Raw genomic sequence first — 22,769 nt, 5'->3', positions numbered from 1 at the left:
TTAACAACCTAAAGGTAGTAATCATGAAATTTTAATTTGAAAATGTTCTAAGAACAGCCATATACCAGTATGCACATTTTAATGTCATATATGGTAATAGGGCCATTAGCATAATGAAGTATTAAGGTCTGATATTTCCTCTGATTGGATAGAAATCCACAGTGTGGAAATAATGTTCTGAGTCTGAGCACTTATGAAAAAATAAAAAAAATGCTAATTTTTCTGAAGTATTTACTTTGGTGGTTCCTCAAGAAATGGTCCAGAATTTCTGCTTTCCTGGAGAATCATTCACCCCTTACCCCTCTGGCATTACTGATCCCAGATCTTGAAATGAAGAAAGAGTGAATGTGTAAGTGTATAGGAAAAATGGCTTCAAGTGACAAAGTAAACCCTTTTGTGACTCAGTTGGACCAGGTAAGTATTTATTTCAGCCTTAGTGTTTCACACTAAGGCTGGGCAAATGCGTTTGATAAGCCACCAAGGAAAAGATGGCCTTTGTTGTTATACTTGAGTGCTGTTATGCCATACAAACAAACAGAAATCAACTCCCCCCCCCCCCCAAAAAAAAAAAACAGAGAAAAGGAAAGGAAAAAACTCCACAGCTTAATATAAAGATTTTGTAAGTGTTTGGCTGTTTTATCATTTCTCAGTTGAAACTACAGGTTTTTGTTTTTTTTTTCATCTTTCTAGTTTTACACACAGCCCAAAAGATGGACATTTTGCAAATCATAATAGACTGCTCCTTTCCCAGGTATCTCCTGTTTGTTTCCTTTATCTATGAATAGGAAATGGCTTAAAGGCACCTGTGTGATGAAGGTCCCAGGGGCAGCTGCCTGACTAGTGAATGCCTGATTATGTGTTAACATGCTTTGTCAGATATTGGCAGAATCTGTTCTCTTCTTTTGCCTTTTCAGCGAGGGTACCATTGACAGCCTGGCTACCCATTTATAGAAATGTTGTCCATCAAACTGTGAGGAAGGACAATAGTGTTTTTCTGTGGCCAGTGACTGTGGGAAACTTTTCTTTGGCTATTCAGGCAATTTTTGTAGCTTGCTCTGAAGAGGAGAGACTGATGAGTGCAAAAAGTACAATTAAGCAAAGCCAGACTTCAATTGAAGGCTGTAGTGTAGTCTGCTGCTCTCATTTTTTTTTTCTTTTTTTTTTTTTTTTAGAGGGGAAAAAACCCTATGGGTTTTCACGTTGCTGTGTGGCATTCAGCAGGGGGCTATTACAATCCTAAATTTTTTTTTCTAGACCACCTAATTCTAAGTTAAAATTAAATGTAATGAGAGCCACTTGGAGTTCTGAATATTTTAAAGCATAATTCCCACAGAAGGGATTCGACCTAAACTGCAGTGAGCATCAGTTGGCTAATTATAGCTGCATTTTATATTACAGCAGGTGTCAGATGCAGTCATCTCAATAAAGTCCACATAATACTCTGGAAAATAACAAAGACTTTTCTTTGAATGTGGGTACTAATTTCTTCTAGGTGTCATATAAGCCTTGATACTTCTTATTGGCATTAACAAGAGCACTGCAGCACTCAGAAATGCTTTTTGCTTGGGATGAATTGATACTGTAAAGCACTTACCAGTCAGAGTTGGCAGATGTCAGTAGTTAATACTAGTGTTGCAGAGGTTGGAATATAATGCAAAGAGTCTTATGTAAATACTCTTAGATGATGGGCTGGTTTTGAGAAGGCGCCTGAGCACTGCACCAACTCACTTAATGAAAGTTAAATAGATAGCAGTGGGGTATCTGCATTTACTTTGGCTCCTGCTTTATTGAAAGTCCTCCAGAAGTAAAGGGCAGATGGTACAGCAGTAAACTAGGTGAACAAAATACCCTGGACTTGGATAAGGACTTGTTATGTTCACAGTGCTTTCCTTGAACTTGTGTAGGTGATTCAAATTATTGAAGTGATAGCAAGTACAAAAGCATGCCTGGAGATAAGGACTCCTTATAGTATTAAAAAATAAATTTAATTTAGAAAATATGTCTTCACTTGAAATACAACTGGACAATGGGTTAGGTAAAAAGAATGTTACTTTAAAATCAAGACATTGGTTCTACACTGCTTCCTTCTTCTAGGAGAGTGACAGTTTATCCAACCTGTTTAGTCACATTAGTTCATAGCAGATGAGATCAAAATGAAGGATCTATTTAAAATCGTATTGTGGAATACCAACTAAGATACAACAGATGTGAACTCTTTACACATATTCCGTTCTGGAATCAACTCTGGGTTTTTTGTTTGCTTGTTTTTCCTTTTAAAGCTAATTCACAGCTAGCAAAGCAAAGATGGGTTGCCCTTAATTTTGATCCCCAGAAGCAGCTTTGGGTTCCCATTTTGGCAGATTGCAATTTATATATATCTCATAGCAAACCCTGTAGGGTGTTGTCAGCAATTAACTCTGACATCAAGGAGTTTAACAGTCATTCAACGTTGATCCAATGATTGAGCACTGGTAGGCACAAAGCAGCATGAAGCCCAGCAGTGAAATTTAAGATGAGAAAGATAACACAGTGTCTGTCCCCAGAGTGCTGACTATCTATTCACAAGAGTAATGTCCCTAATAGCTCTTTTGCAGATTTCTGTTAATTTTTGTTTCAATCAGATGTCCATGGACTTTGATAAAAAGCCTAGGACAGAATTGTGAAATAGTGTAAAAAGTCACAGAGAAATCACTCCAAAGGAGCATAGGTAATCTGCTAATGACAAATTGTTTCCGCATAGTACCCACTCTTAGTAATGTTCAAGTATTTTTAACACCAAAAGTCTCAATTGTGAATAATTTTTATTTCTTATTTTTCTTACATGAATGTATGATTTGTTTTTTATAGAACATTTAGGAAACATTTAAAATACAAAAAAGAAAATCCATATTTCTACTACCTAGGCTCAAATCACTTTATTCGTATTTTTGTGTGTATCATGGTTACTTTTTCTCCATTTATATACATATAAAATCCCATTTAAGCAATGGAATTTTACTATTTTATAATCTTTTAAAACAAACCTCATGACATATTTATAATGTCTTTTTAGTACATAGTCTTCCTCAACATCAATTTCAGTGCTTTCATAATATTCTAGTGCATGGATATGCCATACTTTATTTCTATCATATTTTAGAATTTCCTATTAGTGCACATTTACCTTTCAATTTTTTGCTACTATAAATGATACTGTGATGAATATGCATGTAGCTATATTTTTTTTCCGAAGTCTATGATTATTTATTTGCTTGTCACTGCTAGTGGAAATGCTGGATCAAATGACCTCTCCAATTTTAATTGAAGCTACAGATTCTAAGACAATTTTCATAAAGAAGGAAAATACGGTTAGCATGAAATTTTTAATTCTTTTCATCTAGGTCTCATATTTTGTTAATAGACTTTGAATTAAAAATCAAGAGTTTCACATAAAATACTAAATTGTGAGTAAAACAAGATCTTTCAGTCTGACTAGGAAATCAATCAGTTTTTTTATCTGATAAAAAACATAAGGTTTTTGGTATAAATAGGATCTATACACTGCACTTAAAATATGCAGTGCCTGGGCTGGGCGCAGTGGCTCATGCCTGTAATCCCAGCACTTTAGGAGGCCAAGGCAGATGGATCACTTGAGACCAGCCAGGACAACATGGTAAAACCCTGTCTCTACTAAAAATACAAAAAATTAGCCTGGCATGGTGGTGGACGCCTGTAATCCCAGCTACTCTTGAGGATGAGGCAAGGGAATTGCTTGAACCCGGAGGCAGAGGTTGCAGTGAGCTGAGATCGCGCCACTGCATTCAAGCCTGGGCAACAGAGCAAAACTCCATCTCAAAAAAAAAAAAAAAAAACAAAACAAAACAAAAATGCAGTGCCTGGCAGCACAGTGTAAATATCCAAGGTTATGGGGCCATTATTTAGACACTTATGTGGAAACAGTTCTGGTATATATTTAAATGTTATACATGTAAAGAGTCCTGATGTACATTTAAGTATTAGGTGTATATTTTAAAACTAATACTACACCATATTAAATGGTGAGTTCATTTAAAGAGTGAAAAGGCCATTAGGCTTTCACTGTTTCCAGTTTAAGCCATCATTCAGTTGGCCTTAGCTGTAACTTAGGATTCCTTTGGTACATCAGTTCTTCCCATGCTTCACACAAAAATTAATCTAAAATCTTCATTCTTTCCCAGGCTAATCCAAGAAGACTCTGGAATTAGAGAGACTAAAGACATTCATTTCTGTTTTGCATTAATAATAAAATATGAAACATTTTTGCTTTAATAGAAAATCAGGGATAGTAAGTGATGTTGGAAATATTGCTGGGCTTTACCTTCTTTCTGAGTAGGATACTATAACCATAATCATTAATCTTAAAAACTTGGAGAGGTTAATGGATCATATAAATCCTGCATCTAACCCACACAGAGAGCTGAGACATTTCTACTTTGGAATATTTTCAATTAAGCCTCTGTGTCCTGCCTTAGTAATGTCATAATTTAACATAGGCTCTAACTTCCCAAATCTAAGTTATTTCATATAGTAGGCACAAATTGAGAAGATTGCTTGACACTTGACATTTCTGCAACAGCCTGTCTGGGCTATCTGCCACTTGTCTTGGGGGGAACTACTTCTTCCCCACCTCTAGACATTAGTGGAGTTTAACATCTGAGTGTGGTCATGGAAAGAGTGACTGTGGGCATACCCTGAGGTTTCCTCCCTGAAGAGCAACGTCAAAGTTTGAACACTGGGGCATAGAAGGGAAGGAATTCACTAAAATAATCTAGCCAGTCCAAATGAAGAAGCAAATAACAATAACAAAACCCAGAGCAGGGAGAAAAGTACGTATCTTATGTGATCCTCCTTCTTAGACATGATGGTTGATCCAGAGATGGGCAAAATACCAAAGCAGGGCCAAAAAAAGCCTTCCCTGACATGTTTTATGATGGGATATATTGGGTAAGATTTCTCTCCTCTCTTTTTGAGAGGATCTGGGGATGTGAGCGTAGGGCTGCTGGCAACCATGTCGCCCATTGTACACGGAAACTTCCTGCAGTGGGAAACAACAAAGCTAACATGCAGGAGAGAAATAGAGCAAGAGGCAAAGGGTGAGGAGTAAGACCAACAGAGAAAGCATGCAAGAAACAGCTGGGCTCTGCTGTTTGTAGATGGACACAAATTCTAGTTTGGGATAACCTGATTCTAGTTATCCCAAAGGCCAGCTTCAGTGCCTCTCCTTGTGTTGTAGCTGCATAAGCCAAGCACGTCTCCTTTTTTCTGTTACATAAACTAATTAGAATTGAGGTTCTATTACTTTCATACAAAGTCGTAGCTTTAAAACATTCTCTTTCTTATTTATCTAGCCTGAGAAAAATCTCTAGCTTTTATAGTGAAAAAATAGAACTTTCTCTTCCTAGAGCTCTTAACTGGGAGCCAAAGAGAAATCCTGACAGAGCTCACATGTGAGAGTCCACAAAATATTATCAGTTTTGTTTTAATGACTGTGTAATTCTCATGTTTATTTTAGTTCTCAAATGAATGAATTCCATCATTAGTTGTATAATCATTTATTGATGTTTTTCCATGTGTAAGGAGCAGAGGTAAATAAAATAACTCCCCTTAACTTCAAGAGGCTTACAGTTTAGTATAACCATGCTAGCAAATGCATGTCAGGGTATTGCCCTAAGTTTAACTTGTCAATTCCTTTAAGGCCCACAACAATCCTGTAAAACAGGAGTAATTATTGCCTTCTTTTTATGAAGGATGATACCAAGTCGCAGAGATTGTGCATAGCTTGTCCACTGTCCCACAGCTCAAGAATGATGAAGTTAGGGTTTAAAACCTGAGATGTGTGGCCCTAGAGCCCAAGCTCTAAACCTCTGCTGCCTTTTCTAGTACTGAAGACTCAAACTTTATAATAAGGAGTCTTTATATAAGAAAATATTTGAGGTGATGGGTATCCTACTACCCTGATTTGATCATTACACATTGCATGCATATATCAAAATATCACATGTACTTCATAAATATGTATAATTTTTATGTGTCAAAAAATTAAAGAGAAAGTATTATCATCATACTTAATACATCATATTAAATTCTTTATATAGTAAGTTTCAGAAGTACTAGATCCACTTAATTGTACCTGTATAAAATGAATCTACAAGTTGTTAAAATATTTACATATGCAGAAACATCCATAACATGGCAGTAAATAGGTTTATTTACATGTTTAGCAATTAAAGCTTCTTCTCATGAGCACAAGGCTCCTTAGTCTTTTCTAACACTTAACCACTATTTTTTCTGATTCCAGAGATGATACATTTATTTTAAATACATAAAAAATACAGAAAATTTTAAATTACTCGTAATTCCATCATCTGCATATATCCATTGATAATATTTATTATCCCTTTCATGTTATAATCTTATCATTTTAATTTATGTCAGGTAGAACAGTAATACCAGCAAGTTATATTTCTCTATTTATTGCAGATATGAGAATGTTGATTTTAATGCATTATAGAGTTTCTATTCCAATTTAAATTCCAAGAGATGCTTTTCAGTACATTATTGGTTTTTTTTAAAAATAATTTCCATTGAGATTGGTTGATGCAACACCAAGCTACATTAACATAATTCCTAGAAGCTAAGAGTGAGCACTAATTATATATTTTACAGCTATTATACCTCATTTAATTTAATTGCTGGATACCAATAAGCAGGGAAAATAGGCCACTGCTTATTTAAGAAGCATCAATCAAATTCCTTTTCTTCAAAAAACAATTCTCCTTACCTCCTTTCTGAAATACAACTTTAAAAAAATAGACTCACGTGATATTTAAAGGGATTCGATTCTTAAGATTGCATTATTAAAATATGAGTACTCTGAAGTCTTAATAACTCTAACTAATATCAACCAATGTCATAACATGTAAACTGGAAATAGTTGAGTTAGTGCTCTGAAAAAGAAACCAGTTTCTGGGAGTGAGGAGAATGAGAATGAAAGTTTAATAGTCAAGTGGCCTGGGTTCACATCCTGCTTCTACCATGGTCTGATTGTATTTAACTTCTCTGTACCTCAGTTTCCATGTCTGAAGAGCAGGAAACATTATTAATAATTATTTTCATTGATTGTTGTTACTATTAGTGATCATAGGTCAGCATTAGATGAGTTAATACATGTAAGATGCCAAGAATGTTATCTTATTGAATATATTTTTAGTGCCCACTATGTGCAGGACCCTTGAAGGTGCTAAGGATTCAGCAGTGAGCAAAAGAGATTAGGGGAAAGAAGCCTCTGACCAAACACAGTTTGTATTCTGCTGGAGTGAGAAAGACAAAAACCGAATAAGTAAATATACAGTATCATAGATAGTGATGAATGGGGGGAAAAAAAGCAAAAGAGGATAAGAGTGCCGGTTTGGAAATAGAGTTCAATGTTAAATAGGGTGTTAAGGGAAAGCCTTGCTAAAAAGATGATTCTTGAGCAATCATGTGAAGGAGGAGAGAGAGTAAGCCCTGTGACTATCTAGGGAAAGGCAGTTCTATACAGAGAGAAGAGACAATGCAAAGGTCTGAAAAAGCTGCAATTGTGGATAATGCAAAATAACTCTCATATTTAGAAACTCTGAAATGTATATGGGCTATGGGCCATGCTATTCAAAAAGAATGTAGCCAGTTAAGAAGTTAAGCATTGAGTTAGGGAAATGAACTGGCATGATAGCATGAGGAGCTTTGCTGACCCACTTTCCAGTGAAACTGGTTAAAATTTTAAAGACAGGCCGGGCACGGTGGCTCACGCCTGTAATCCCAGCACTCTGGGAGGCCGAGGCGAGCAGATCACAAGGTCGGGCGATCGAGACCACGGTGAAACCCCGTCTCTACTAAAAATACAAAAAATTAGCCGGGTGCAGTGGTGGGCGCCTGTAGTCCCAGCTATGCAGGAGGCTGAGGCAGGAGAATGGCGTGAACCCGGGAGGCGGAGCTTGCAGTGATCCGAGATCCGGCCACTGCACTCCAGCCTGGGGCACAGAGCAAGACTCCGTCTCAAAAAAAAAAAAAAAAAAAAAAAAAAAAAAAAATTTTAAAGACAAACAAAAAATCAACCATTCAAAATATCTGGAAATGGTCCTAAGGGCAAGTGGCAAGTGAAGAAACAAATATTCTATAAACTCTATAGTTATTTCTTGTCTTCTGCTAGCTTTGGGATTTGTTTGCCCTTGGTTCTCTAGTTCTGTTAGTTGTGATGTTAATTTGTTAACTTGAGATCTTTCTAACTTTTCGATGTGGGCATTTAGTGCTATAAGTTTCCCTCCTAGCAGTGCCTTAGCTGTGTCCCAGAGATTGTGGTACACTGTATCTTCGTTTTCACTAGTTTCTAATAACTTCTTGATTTCTGCCTTGATTTCATTATTTACACAAAAGTTACACAGGAGCAGGTTATTCAGTTTCCATGTAATTGTATGGTTTTGAGTGAATTGCAGCACTATTCATAATAGCAAAGATATGGAATCAATCTAAATGCCCATCAGTGATAGACCTGATAAAGAAAATATGGTACGTATACACCATGAAATACTTTGTAGCCATAAAAAAGAACAAGATCATGTCCTTTGTAGGGACATGATTGGAGCTGGAGGTCATTATCCTCAGCAAACTAACACAGGAACAGAGAACCAAATATTACATGTTCTTACTTATGTGTGGGGGCTAAATGATGAGAACACATGGACACATCAGGTGGAACAACACACACTGGGGCCTTTTGGAAGGTGGAGGGTGGTAGGAGGGAGAGGATCAGGAAAAATAATGGGTACTAGGCTTAGTACCTGGATGATGAAATAATCTGTACAGCAAACCCTCATGACCCAAGTTTATCAATGTAACACACCTACACATGTACCCTTGAAACTCTACTCCAGCCAAGAACACAGGGCTCTCTCTCTCCACTGGGTCTCAGGTAGAGTGCTTACATCCTGAAAGGAGCAGGATTTTGGTATTTCTCATCCTTTCCTTAGCAGCTGTTGCTGAGGCTAAGTTCTAGGAGTGCAGTTTAAAATTAAACTTTTTCTCTCACAGATACAGACTCTACTTTGTGTGTGGCATGCTGAGACTACTGGGACCCTGATAGCCCTATTTCTGGCTCCTGAAGTGGTGGTTCCATGCCAGACAACCTGAGAGGACCTCAGGCTGACCCCTACCACCAAGCACTCAGCTCCTACAGCAGGAGTGTAAAACAGAGAGAAGCACTATTCTCCCTGCCTGCAGTTCCAAAGTCCTGTTTCAGAGATTTTGCCTGAGAGTTAGACCCATAAACCAGATTGTTCCTAAACTCTTCCCAAAGGAACTGACTTTATTTGCAAGAGAGTGTGAAAAAATTTAACCTACACATGATCTGAAGAACAGGAGAGATTGTGGTAAAAGGTAATGAGGAGATTTGTTAAACTAATGAAGATAAAACAAGACTGTAGGGTGGCTAGTTTGTAGGAGAAAAGGATGAATAAGATAGCCAAGAGGAGACCTCCTAGGCTCAAAACTAATATCAAATTCTGACAAAAAATATTTCAAAGTAGCTATTGTAAAAATGTTCACAGAGCCAGGGAAAAGCATGATTAAAGAAGTGAAAGGAGGTGTGATGACAATGGCACATCAAATTGAAAATATCAATAAAGAAATTATAAAAAATAACCAAACAAATTCTGGAGTTGAAAAATATAAGAATGAAAATTTGAAGAAGTGCTCAGAAGTAGATTTGAATTTGAGTTGGTAGAGGATAGAGTTTGTGAACTTGTATATAGATTAATAGAAATTATGCAGTCTGAAGAACAGAGAAAAAAGAAAAATGAATAGATTTTCAAAGAAATGTGGAACACTATTAGGTATGCCAATGTACAAGTAATGAGAATATCAGGAGAGGAGAAAGAAAGAGAAGAAAAAATATTCCAAAGAATAATAGCTGAAAGCTCTCTCAATGTATTGAAAAATAATAACCTGTGCAACCAGGAAGATCAACAATCTCCAAGTAAGATAAATGCAAAGAGATTCACAAACAGACCCATTACAGTAAAAAATGCTGAAAGTTAAACATGAGAGAAAATCTTGAAAGCAGCAAGATAAAACAAATGAATCAATTATAAGGGAGCCAATAATAAGATTATCAGCTGATTTGTCAGCAAAAACAATGGAGGCCAAAAGGCAATAAGAGAACATATTCAAAGTGCTCAAAAAAACCCCTGTCAACCAAGAATTTTATATTCAGCAAATGTATCTTTCAAAGTTCAAGATAAAAGAGACTTTCCAAAATAAACAAAAACACAGATAATTTGTTGCTAGCAAACCACCCTGTAAGAAATACTAAAAGAAGTTCTTCATGCTGAAAGTAAGTGACCTCAGACTGTAATTTAAATCCACACAAAGAGCAAAGGCTACTTGGATTAATGTGCCTAAAAATAGAAATTGCTCAAAGAATGATAGAGGTATGTTAAAGAACACACAAGCCAAACTGAAGGGACTTCCACTGGATAAATCGGGGATAAGTTGACCACCAAAATTTTAAAAAATTGATTAATTGATTATAAACTATTAAATAGTGAACCATGAACACACACTGATTAAATACATAACTTTATTGATTGATTGGAAGTGTGATGAGGAATGGGATTTTAACAGTTTTAAAGCATATTTCTACCAAACGTTTATTAATTACATAAAGAAAAAGAGTAAACCCTGGTAGATAATACTTCATTTAAATAATAGATATGAACTCCATAATAGGGCAAACTGAAATTACAAGCCACCATACAGTGTGAAGAACTAAACATCTTTTTGTGGTATTCTGGAAAAAGAATCTTTACCTGGGCATGAGGAATCATGAAAAAACTTTGGACAAATCCGAATGGAGAAACATTTTACAAAAACCTGAATTAAGGAAGATTCTAGAAGGTAATATTCAAAAGTGTCAAGGCCACTATAGTGGATAAAACCTAAGATGATCAGTCTTTCCTCCCTCTTGCCTCCCTAACCCCCACAGTGATCCCTGCCCTTTGGTGTTCATGCCTTTGTATAATCTCCTATCCTTCGGTTTGGTCAGGATCTGTGACTTGCTTTTAACCAGTAATATATGGCATAGGTGATAAATGTCACTCCCATAATTACATTATGATTTTTATATATGTAAAATCATACAAAAAGTGATATATATACACATATATGTGTGTGTGTGTGTGTGTATATATACATGTATAACTCTAGCTTACTAACAGAGGTGCTAGAGAGACAACTCCTTACTGTCCTTGAAGAAATAAGCTCCTGAAGTAAGTGGCTATGTTGGCGAAGCCCACATGACAAGGAAATGTCGACAGGTTGTAAGAGCTGAGGGTGGTGTCTAGAAGGAAACTAAAACTTTAGTCTTGAAGCAGCAAAGAAGTATCTGCTAACAAGCTGAGGGAGCATGGAAGCAGATCTTTTTTAAGTCAAGGCTCTGATGAGACCACAGCACTGGCTGACACAGGGACTTCAGCCTGGTAAGACATAAAACCCTGTCAAGCCTGATCCACAGAAATTTTAGATAATGAATGTGTGTTAAATTTTATCTTAAATAAAAGTTAAGATAATACATTTAAGCTGCTAAATTTATGGTAATTTGTTATGAAGTATAGAAAATGAATGGAGTTAGAAAGTCAACGAAAGACTGAGAAGCTGTTCCAATTAAACAAAACTACAGTAATATGGCAACTAAATGCATTTAATTATTCTGAACTGGATCCTTGGGACAGATGGAAAAACTTGAATGGGGTCTGCGTATTAGATGGTAGCAGTATATTAATGTTATTTTCTTGATTTTGATGGTTGTTTTGCGATTATGTAGAGGAAAATGTGATAGGAAGTAACATAAAATTATTCAAGAATGAAAAATATGTAGTGAGAGTGTTGTTTTTTCCTACACTGTGCACAACATGATTGACCATTTTTCTGATTAATTAAAGAAATAATGTGGTATCCTGTAGACAGAGCTAATTAAGCATTGGTTCCTTTTGCCTTCCTTCTAATGGTTAGAGAAGGGGATAAGATAGCGGGAATTAATATTTGGTGATCAGTTACTATGTGCCACAAGTGTAATATCCATGTTACGTGACTTATCTAGTTCCATCCTCACAACACGTGCTAAAATAAATGTAACTATCCCTCCTTTGTAGATCAAGTAGATAAGACTCTCATCCTCAATTCTTCACTGCCTCCGTTTGCTGTGTGATTTTTCAATATTTCCCACAAGAGAAAACAGAGGCTATTTCTTCACTGCAGTGATGTTGAGATTGGTCATGTAACTTACTTTGACTAAGTATATGTGGGAAGACATGATGTGAACCATAGGTTAAATGTTTGTGTGAATTAGCTTCTTTCATCCTGTGCTTCTGCTGTTCACCGTTTAAAGAATCTACCTGTATTGCTACTATTTTGAGGAGAATAATGAAAAATGTGGAGTAGACCTAAACTTAATTCAGAGACTGAAGCCAAGCCAAACCAACCTAATCCAAGCTGAGCCCAGAACTACAATCCGCCCAAAGACTTGGTGAATGAATAATACATGCTTATTGTCACAAGCCATTGAAATTTTGGAGTTGTTACACAACATTATTGCAGCAATAGCTGACTGATAAACTGGCTTAAAAATCATACTCTCAGTTAATTGGTCTGTTTCACTTTAAAACTTGTCCTCTTTATTACTTACTACACTACTATAACACAATTCAGTCTACAGTTATGAAAAATATTAGTGTTAATTGAAATCTTTTCAGTGTCTTGATTAACTTATTTTTGCTTCCTACATTACATATTTATATATATAAATGTTTTTATATGTATATATATTTATTTGTGTATATATGTATTTATATATCTGTTTATAAATATGTATTTTATATATGTATGTATTTTAAACCATCATCTTTTAATAGTGTCCTTGGGCATTTATCATAAAATCTAATAAACTTGACATATCCATACTGGTGACTTTAGGACTGAGCTATCTTGGTATAGGATATATTGCTTATGCTTTTTAAATGAGAAAAAGACAATACTAGCACTCCAGGAGAATTATTTAGGATATTGCCAAAGAGTTACCCTTCAAATAATTAAATCCCTAGGTGGCTTATGGGGATTTGAAAATTTTTCAGGTTAAATTCATTTGGTATAAGAGAAGCCTCTGGTACCTCATGTTGTATCCTCTCAGCTTATTTCAGCCATGACTGTGGTGGACAGTTGATGCAAGTTTAGTCTTAGTCTGATAGTGTCTCACTTCAAGCATGCACTGTGTGTTTTTCAGCCTTCTGCCCCAGAGTCTTCTCCAAAGATACAGGAGCTTGCGGGACCCACTTGCAAGGGAAGCCTGGAAGTTGGGGAGTTAATGCCGTCACGACACTCTCAACCAGTGAATCATGAGGTTAGTGGACAAATGCTCTAGCTTTCTGCCACTGGGTGGGCCATTCTGGAAGGCATTCTGCTTATTTCTCAAAGGTCCAGGTGTAATTTCTCAAAGGTCCAGCCACCTTTGCCCAGCAAACGCATTGATAACCTTTTATTGATAGCTTCTCCTTCCCTGCCCTGCTCTCTTTCCTCTTTTATTCCTGCCTCCCAGGTTCATCTCCCAAGTAAACTACCTGTACCCAAATACTTCTTAGGCAGGAACCCAAACTAAGACAGAGGCATTTCCTAGAAGTTTAGGAATAAATGCTTCCCTTTTAAACCCCTATCGTGGCAGGGGAGATTAGAAAGGCAAGCTTAGAGCACATTGAGTATGCCCTCATGTTTTGTTACTTGTGTCACATTGCCAGATGGCCATTTGGCACCAGGAGTGCACCAGTGCCACACACTGATCTTGAAAAGGATCTGGACCACATTCCCAGTTATTGGCATGTGCTTACCTTGGTTTTTTATTGAGGAGACATGTTGCTGTGACACAGAACAGCAATGAGGAGGAATGACCTTTAGTGCTCAAAGCCTGACTCTGTGACTCAACAGATACCTTTGAGCCTGTCGCTAAACCTCAGTTTTGACTTCTGGAAAGTGAGGAAAATAATACCAACCGCATTAATTTGTTGTGAAGATAAAATGAAAATCATGTAAATGTGAGGTTTTATAGATTGTAAAAGACCTTAGAAAATATTAGAGTCCCCACTGCATGTTCATTACGAGCATCAGGAGTAAAACTACTTGTGTCCAACTTACTAGTTATGTAACTTTGGGCAGGTTGCTCTTTGTACCTATTTCCTCTTCCTTCAGTGGAGATAATAACAGTACCTACTTCAGAGGGTTCTTGAGAAGATAAAATGCATGGAAAGAATTTAAATGGTACCTGAAACATGGTTAATAAATATTAAGTATTATTATTAATAAATGTTAAGTATTATTAAATGTTGTGTATAATTAAACAAGTTATTGAGTGCCTGAAGTAGGCAAAGTTCTGTGCAGGAAGCAACATTGTTGTGTTGTATAGTGTATTGTATTGTAAGCATCTGATGTTACTTACCTTGATAAATATAGCCCTGTATTCAAATATGTACAGTACCAAGCAGTCTATACAGAAAGCCAATGGAAGGCTAGAGTTGAGCAGAGCAGGCACTGAAGGATGATTACTATTGTGACATATGGAGATGCAGACTGGGTGTTTTGGTCAGCAAGAGGTACAAAAGCAAAGGTACAGATATAGGAATGTCATGGGATTTAAGGCTAGAGAAGTGTGTTGGGTCCAGATTGTAGAGTTCAGAATTGCAGGCCTTGGAGTCTGGATTCTCTCTAGAGAGCAGGAGAGACCCACTGAAGGACTTTTGAGCAATGTGATGTGAACAGACCACCGCTTAAGAAAATCAACCTGACGGTGCCTTGTGTGAAAGAACAGCAGAGGGAAGGCCTAGACACCAAGAGATCAGTTGAAGGAAATGTGCAGTACTCTAGAGGTGAAGTGATAAGGGCCTGAACCAAACTAGGGCAGTGGTAGCAGAAAAGTCAAGATAGATGTGAGAGGCATATTGTTAAACAAGCCAAGAGGATGATAGGTTCTTTACTGGGTACTCAGAACAGAGCTTACCTACCTGGTTCACCTTAACACATAGCATAGTCAATATACAAATAACCAGGGATTCATACACAGGTGCACAGCACATTCATACTTACGGTATACTTTTGTGGGGTTCACAAAAGGTAACCTCTCCACCATGAGGCTTGTGCTTTATCATGCTGAAGTCCTCTGAAAGGTGACACCGGAAACATTTAAAGAGGAGTTAACAATAGGTAGTAGCAAGTGTACACGTTTCTTGAGCAGTAACTATTCCTGCTGATGAATTAATTATTCATGACGTTAGATTGACCCTGTAAACATTACTGCAGAGTCACTGGTGAGTATTATTATTATCCTTATTTTACAATTAAGAACATAATGGTTCAAAATGAGAACGTTATATGCTCTCAAATCCTGCCCATCCTTTCATTCTTTTCACAAATGTCATTTCCTTCCTGAGAAATTTGCAGAGTTGGAAGCAATCTGAACTCACTGAATGCTTATATTCTTTCATCACATATAGAGCTTGCACTAGAGTCATTTGTGTGTATGTGTTATTTCATGTATTAGATTGTAAGTTTCTTTAAGATAGAGGCTTTTGTATTCATTTTTGTATTCCCCATAGAATCGTAGTGCCTGACACATAGTAGGGTACTCAATAAATGTTTGTAGAATTGATTAAAGTGTGAACACTAAAAAGCCCGAGTCTGCTATGGATATGTTTATTTGGATGTATAATTGGTAGTTTCCCCATGGATCCCTTCAAGAGTGTGTTGATACCTTAGCAGCTCTTTGAAGTTATGGTGCATTTAATTAAATGTGTTATCTTTTTAGAGTTCTTGTACCAAGAAAATAGATTGCATATTATAATGTATTCATTGTTCATTCCAAAAAAAGACCCATGCATCTGTTTAAGTATTCGGTTAACAAAGATACCAGAGATGAGAAATAACAGGTGTTCCAAGTAATTACCAATTCTAGTCAACCAAAAATTAGATATTTTAAAATCTTCTGTTTTCTGTTTCATATTCTTTTTTTTTCCTTTTGATCAGAAGTGATTCCTTCCTAGATAATTCCACATGGTTCTGTTTTTCCTATTGTCTTGACATTGTGTAAGAATTTGAAAAAGAATGTTGCAATCTGTTTCTCTGAACTGTGGTTTATCAAGAGGATCTGTTTTAAGCCAAAGAGAGTTTCCTTGTATGGGATCATGCCAGAAGGGTGTGTGCACCTTGCAGGCCTACGGAGGACTGCAGCCTCATGGAGTGATGCTGCTGTGGGGGCTGTAGGCTCCTGGCCCTCTTAGAGGGTGGATACTCCATGACTTCTATCATATAGCCTTTAGCTGCCGGCATCTGCTAGGCTTTGGAATACCCAACTCTGATTTTCTGGGAGGCTTTTATGGTATTACGGCACTGTTTCTTAAATAGGGTTGATCATAAGACCCACTTTGGTTGCTGGTAAAAATGTTAAATCTCAGGCCTTACTCTAGAAAGAAACTCCAGGGGAAGGACCTAGAATGTCTGTTTTGTTTTTGTTTTTGTTTTTTTGTCAAGCGCCTCAGACAAGTCTTATGATCAGGCAAATTGAAACACTTTCGTATACTGGCTTGAAATAACTGGCTGCAGTAACTTACACTTAACTGGCCATGTGAATATTTTCTTTTTCTTTCTTTCTTTTTTTTTTAGACCAGTCTCTCTTGTCACCCAGGCTGGAGTGCAGTGGTGCTCACAGCAACCTCTACTTTCTAGGCTTAAGCAATCCTCCCACCTCAGCCTCCCAAGTAAGCTGGAACTATAGGTGCATGACACCACACTTGGCTAATTTTTTATAGCAACAAGGTCTCACTATATTGCCCAGGCTGGTCTCAAGCCCCTGGGTTCAAGTGACCCCCCTGCTTTGGCTGCCAAAGTGTTAGGATTTCAGGTGTGAACCACTGTGCCCAGCCCCATGTGAAACCCCCACTCACATGGGGCTTTCCAGTCTGAATGAAGAGCAACTTACATCCGCTCTCTAATTTAGTTTCCTCAACTGCAAAATGGGGATAATTATAGTACCTACCTATTGTTAGGATTTTAAAGAGGATTAAAATAAGTGATAATGTATGTTAAATACTTAGCAAATCACCTGGGACAGAGTAAGTACTCAATAAATGTCAGCTATATAGTGAACTCTTCTCCCCTATTATTATATCAGCAAACTTGCCTTCTAGAGGATGTTTATGTACATCCCTAGTTCACTTTATTCAGCAGGAAATCTTTCCTGTCTAATCTGAAAAGATTATTTGAAGATCCCCTGGGAGGTCACAGTATTTTAGAATTGGAAAGGACTTAGATGCCTTATAATCCAGTACCCCAATTTTGTTTGCTCATTTTTGGTCTACTCCCTCTTCATTTTCAGCTAACTTCTGACTCATGTGTAGTTGAAGCTTATCCTTCAGGGACGGTCACCCTCCTACCAGCCACCTAGACTGGGAACCTGGATAACCTTCCAGACAAAGCCCTCTCATGCCCAGAAAAGGCCCTGCTGTGCTGTTCCTTTGATGGTTAGAAGGTTTGCCCATCCGGCAAACGTAGCAGCTTTGCCTCCCTTGCCCAAAGAGAAGTTCTGTAAATGCTTGTCCTGAATTTTAAAAACCAACATGTTTTCCTCACTATTAGCCATCTAAGAGGTAGTCTTACTAAATTTTTGTTATGTTTGCCTAGTTCTCTGTCTACTTAGATAAACCTGAATCAGTGTTATCTTTATTAGACCGTGTATTCTTGAAAATCAAAGATTTCCATTTCTTCCACTGGAAAAATTCTAATTACATCATAAAGGCACAAAAACATAATGCTGATGCTGATGCTGATCATAAATACTCAGACTATTATAATGTCTTTGTCTCAGTAAAATTCTTTTGGTCCTGTGATTCCATCTCATTTTAAAGACAATTTAATGCACAATTAATCTTTGTCCCCTGCATTTCTCGAACCACTTCTTTGTGTGTGCTAATTTGTCAAGCAAAACTTTAACCAACACCTCCTGGAAATTTAGAATAGAGAATTTTGAGGCAGTCATTTGATTTTCTTGGCATTTACTTCCTTAAAGAAGTCAAAAAATTATCGAAGCATGACTTTTTCATTCCAGAGACTGCATTGGCTATCCTTAATCAAGCTGTGCTTTTCTCAGTGTTCCCCATTTAATCTCCTAAAATACTTCCTAAGACGTTGCCCCCTACAATGGAATCAAAACTAAATGGTCTGTAATTTCCTCAAGTGTTCCCAGATCCTGTTGTAAATAATGACATTGTGCTGGCCACTTTCCAGTCTGAATGAAGTGACCTTGTAAAAATGTCTGCTTACTCTTCTATAACGTCTTTTTCTACTTTCTGTAGGGCTCTTGGATAGAGCTTGGCAAACAATACCTATTCCAAGAAACACCATTCTTCACCTCAGTGATGTTATTTCCTTCATATAGGCAGTACTGTATCCAGAGCTAAAAGACTTTTGCTTAAAAGTTAATTAGTATTTTAAAATAAGGAATTATAGGTACGCTGTGGCAGAAGGCCAGCCTGTATGACCTATGAATATTTGAATTGACAGGAAGAAAATCTATTGTGGTTTGTAAACTCTTCAAGAAAATGTTGAACTTCCATTCAATCATTAGATAACTTTTATTGTAATCATGTTCAATATCTTTTTTTTGATTAAAAAAAAAAAACAAACAAAAAACATTTCCTGCGTTATAGCACAAAACATTTAAAATTAATTATTCCAAGCTGGCAGTTAGAAAAGGAGTATTTCACTCTCTTGGTAGAGACAGTTGTTCTTTCTGAGCAATTACATTGTATTCAAATGAGAAATATGTGATTTCTGGTTAAACCAATGCTTTCCCCCTCTTCCCCGCAAAGAGGATCAGGACATCTGGTATTGCCTAGGAAAAAGCAGCTAAACTCACTGAAGGGGCAGGGTACTTCTCACATGAAGACAGACTAAAAATACAAAAACCTATTAGTGTGAAATAACAAAAGCTGAAAGGGGAGAAATAACTAGACCCTCTGAATCCCAAGCTATGTGGGACCACCAGCTAGACAAGCTAATTAAAATTTGCAGCCCCCATTTTTTTTTATGGCCCACATGGGCATACGAGTTTTATAAATTAGATGCAAGTTACTGCAACTAAAAGAAGTTAAATAGATGGAGATATTGGTAGTGTTCAACCCAATGGCAGTGATTTTATTATTTTCTTTAAGAAAAACCAAAGAGTAATAAATTTATGGGAGCATTTTGGACTTGAGAAATCAAATCAAGATTTAAAAACATTCTTGGAAGTTATAAAGCTAACAAATAGACCGGCAAAATTTTTTCTTCATAAGATAAGAGCAAAATAACTATTTAAAAAATGGCTGTTTCTGATTTTCGGCAAAGTGATTACCTTTGCTTGTGCTTTCATAAATATAAACATTACATGCGTTTGTGGGGGCCAGCGTGTACTCTTTTACCTTCCCTTGGCATTGCTCATCTCTATCAAACACCTACAACACAGTGTGCTCCATTATAGGAGACAGGCAGCACGGTTCTATTTAATTAACTAATTGGATGACTCATCCTACACCTAAATTAGCATTATTAGGTCTTTTATAATGATTGTTGAAGCATTGTAAATTAATTTTCTTACTGGCTATAACCATTATTTGCTGCTATCACAATATTAAGAGATAATCCCATGCACAGTGGGAAATCTCTATGGGCAGAAAATCAATGTGGTCATCCTTGGATCACCAATTAGGAAACCTATTGTGTGGCAAAAACATCATTTCTATGCTGTAATATGATCAGATAACCATTAATTACATTCACTAGTAAGAATTACCTTCTTTGTTGGAGAAGTATTGCATTCCATATTATAGTTCAAAAATGTCAGGAGAAACCAGCAACAAAAACATCAATTTCTAAAAATGATACATGTAATCTAAATCATATTAACCTAACACGCTACATGTCAAGTTAAATTAGCATAAGCTTTGTTACAGAACCTGAATAATATAGCTTATCTCTTAGCCCTTAGATGTATTGATTAAATAGGTCATCCTCACCTGCCTACAAATACAAATATAATCAAACTGCACTGTTCTCTAGGGAACTGAATGGCAAAAAACCTCTAGTAAGTGTCCAATCCAGGCCTGTTTCTTTGTCTAATACAGAGATAACAGAATGAAGATAAGCAAGTCCCTGCAGCCTGGTGTGTTACTGTGTGTGTGTGCGCATGTGTGTGTTTGTGTCTATATGTGTAAATATGCATACTTCCTATGGACAGAATCCAGGAGCTTTCTTGAGATTCTAAAGGGGATCTATGACAGACCCCTTGCCCCTCCAAAGTGCGCTGACTTAAAAGGTTTATGGAAGCAGCCACTGTGCCAGACTTCTGCATGATTTCACCATTCAGCAGCCATGAATGAATGCAAGTGCCAACCTGAGGTCTGTCTTGCTTAGCTTGGCCGTTATAGCCTCCCTGGGCAGAGGTATGGTGTGATGGTCAAGAGAGGGAGCCCTACATTAGACTCTAGGGCATGGTCCTAACTCCTACCCTTTATAAGCTGTGCCACCTTAGGCAAGTTACTCTAGCTTCTTTGTGGCTCAATTTTAAGACATTGCTCACCTCAAAAGTTTGTCATGACTATGTATATTCTCAGGGTAATCTAAACACCAGAAACCATAAAATGAAAGTTTAATAAATTTGACTACACAAAATTAAAATTGCTACAGGACTATAATGATCATAGATAAAAATGATACAAAATGATATATTTATTTTAAAATAATTCAACAGGACAGCAGAAGAGAAGCGGTGTGGTGGGAGTGGGGGATGGGTATTAAATGAATTAAGTTTTTTATATATTTTGGTAATGCTGGGTAGGTATTTGAACCATAAGAATTTATTAAGCTATTCTTTCTATTTTGTATATGTTTGAAATTTTCTGACGAAAACATTTAAAAGTAAAAATAAAGCATTTAAAAACCATAGACAATATCATAAGAATAATGACAAATTAAGAAAAAAGATATTTGTAAGATATATAACACCTAAGGGACACTTCTCTAATATATAAAGAAGCCAACAAATCAATAGGAAAAAGAACAACAAAGTGACATTTTAAAAAGAGAAAATGGCTAGGCACAGTGGCCTATGTCTGTATTCCCAACACTTTGGCAGGCCAAGGCAGGAGGATCACTTGAGGCCAGGAGTTCAAGACAAGCTTGGGCCACATAGCAAGACCCCATATCTGAAAACAATAAAAATAATAAGTTAGCTGGGCATGGTGGCTCAAGTCTGTAGTCCTGGCTGCCTGGGAGGCTGAGGCTGGAAGATTACTTGAACCCAGAAGGTTCAAGCTTCAGTGAGTCATGACTACACCACTACACTCCAGTCTGGATGACAGAGTGAAACCCTGTCTCTCAAAAAGTTCAAATTAAATTTAAATTTAAAAAATAAAAATAAAAACAAAAGAAGTGCAGTCGATTTACAGAAAAGAGGAAAACTACATCAAGTAATGCTTATTTTATTTTTATTATTTTAATAAGATTTAGATATTATTTCTTTTAATTTAAATACATATATTTGTTATAAATTTCTATTTATAGTTTTGTGAACTGAAATTTTATTGTATTTAAAATACATTAAGTAATGATCATTTTATTCATAACAGGAGAAATACAAATTAAAACAGTGAAAGCTGACTTTTGACTGATCAAATTGACAAAGATCAGAAAATTTGATAGTACATTGTAGGCGAGTATAACTTCTTTGGAGATCAATTTTATAATATCTGTGAAAAGTTAAAAAGCACATTCCTTTTAACTCATAAATTCCATTTCTAGGAATTAACTTCATATATACTCACACATGAATTCAAAGCAAAACATATATGGATATTCAATACAGTTGGTTGTAACAGCAAAAGATCTGCAATATTCTAAATATCTGTCAGGAGGGAAGTGGTTAAATAGATTATAGCACATCTGTAGAATAGAATACTAAGAAGCAGTTTTAAAAATGAAGCAGCTCTACAATAGCAGTATGAGCTGATCTCTAATACATTGAAAATGAAAAAAGCAAGAAGTATAACAGTATATTAGTACATGGTCACTTGTGTAAAAACATATACATGTATATGTTTGCATATGCACAGAATATGATGTATCTCTAGAAGGATATACAAAAAGTATAGCAGTGGTTGCCTTAGGAAATGGGAAATGAGGTAGGGAAAGATATAGGCATGAGAGGTAGTCTTACCTTTCACTCCATATGCTTCTGTTCTTTTAAATTTTTTTTTTCACCATGGTTTTATATTAGCTATTTGTAAATTTATTTTTTACATTTAAGTACTTAGAATAGTGTTGGTATGTATCAAATACTCAATAAATGTTATCTACTCTTATTATTATTCCACTGTTACTCCAACCACCATTTCTGGCCCTATCTTTCACTACATCACTGCAAAACCTTTTTACATTAAATGTAAAAATGTAAAGGGTTTACATTTTTACATTAAACCCTTTACATTAAAGCGAGTAATAACCAGTCCCCAAATATTCCATATGGTTTGCTATTTCCATGCTTATATTCACGTGCTTATGTCTACTTGGAAGGCCATTTTTCCATCTTTACCTGTTGCAATTCTACTCATCCTTCAAGGTCCAATTCAAATAACACCTCCTTCTAAATTGTA

At 36.4% G+C, this 22,769-nt stretch overlaps 1 long non-coding RNA gene across 1 annotated transcript in view; it reads right to left on the bottom strand.

Annotated features, from left to right (window-relative positions):
• Positions 1-22,769, bottom strand: part of LOC110743765 — a 52,835-nt gene that overhangs the window by 1,783 nt on the left and 28,283 nt on the right. Inside the window, exon 3 of the long non-coding RNA XR_002523308.2 lies at positions 15,175-15,247. This is a non-coding gene — a long non-coding RNA (uncharacterized LOC110743765). The remainder of the gene's footprint in view (positions 1-15,174; positions 15,248-22,769) is intronic.

This window comes from Papio anubis, chromosome 7 (genome assembly GCF_008728515.1).
Source record: "Papio anubis isolate 15944 chromosome 7, Panubis1.0, whole genome shotgun sequence".
Taxonomy (NCBI): Eukaryota; Metazoa; Chordata; class Mammalia; order Primates; family Cercopithecidae; genus Papio; species Papio anubis.
The sequence above is the reverse complement of the archived record's forward strand: the minus strand, read 5'-3'. Positions and strand labels throughout refer to the sequence as shown.